This window comes from Lygodium microphyllum, unplaced genomic scaffold, assembly GCF_053477565.2.
Source record: "Lygodium microphyllum isolate KBCC unplaced genomic scaffold, Lygodium_microphyllum_v1.1.10 scaffold_55, whole genome shotgun sequence".
Classification (NCBI taxonomy): Eukaryota; Viridiplantae; Streptophyta; class Polypodiopsida; order Schizaeales; family Lygodiaceae; genus Lygodium; species Lygodium microphyllum.
Window position 1 is genome coordinate 186,997 of NW_028229538.1, and position 1,083 is coordinate 188,079.

Genomic DNA, 1,083 nt, shown 5'->3' on the forward strand with positions numbered 1-1,083 from the left:
AGGCCCTGTTTTTTGTTGTGCGACCACTGTTCTACAGGTCGGTGAAAAGTTACCGTAGAAATTGCATCGTATGCCTGTGTGCAAAAACGTTGGGAGTTACAGAATCATCCTTGTTGCCTATTGATGCAAAATCATCACTAGGAAGTGACTGTGTGGTCAAATACCACTTTCGTCAGTTTTGCAGATTTGCCCTTGTGAGGCTGAAGCTGTGCTTTTTGCAGTGACAGAATTTTTTGCAGTGTTCTGTAATGGCATCTGATTCTCTTTCACAGATTGTCACTGAAAAGCTTGACAAGAACAACTTCCAAGCATGGAAGTTTAGAATGATGATTTACTTATGGAAAAAGGATATTGGGATTTCGTTGCAGGAAATGAAGAAGAACCAATTCTTCTTGATGTTCCCCATCAACAACAAATGCAGGCATTTAAAGGATGGTATGAGAGAGCCAGAAAAGTTATGTACTGGTTGTCTATCAGTATTTCAGACTCTATGATTGTGCATATTCAGGATGCAAGTACACCAAAGGAGGCATGGGATACTTTGTCAAAAATGTATAGCACAAATATGCAAGCCAGGAAAATGCAGCTTAAGCAAGAGTTGCACAATGTGCAAAGAGAAAGTATGAGCATCAATGACTACCACATGAAGGTGAAGAAGATTGTAGATACACTTGCTTCCATTGGGTCACCAGTGGAAGATGATGATTTAGTTTCTATGACCTTGAATGGTCTAGGAAAGGATTATGCACAATTTTGAACATCCATTTCCATCCGTGAAAGATTTCCTGATTTTGAGGAGTTGATTGCTCTTCTAATTTCTGAGGAGCAGAGAAACGGTGGTGCATCTTCTTCAAGAGGAACTTCAAAAGAAGCTGTCTTCTACTCAAATGCTGGAAGAGGTAGAGGCAGAGGTAGAGGAGGCCAATCTGGAGGCCGTGGTAGAAATCAGAATATGCAGCAAACTCAAGAAAACTAGTCCTATGGAGGAGGACGTGGTAACTCTAGAGGCAAGGGGAGCCAAAGAGGTCGTGGTGGATGGCAAAGAGGGCAAAATGCAAACAGCAATGTTGAATGCTACTACTC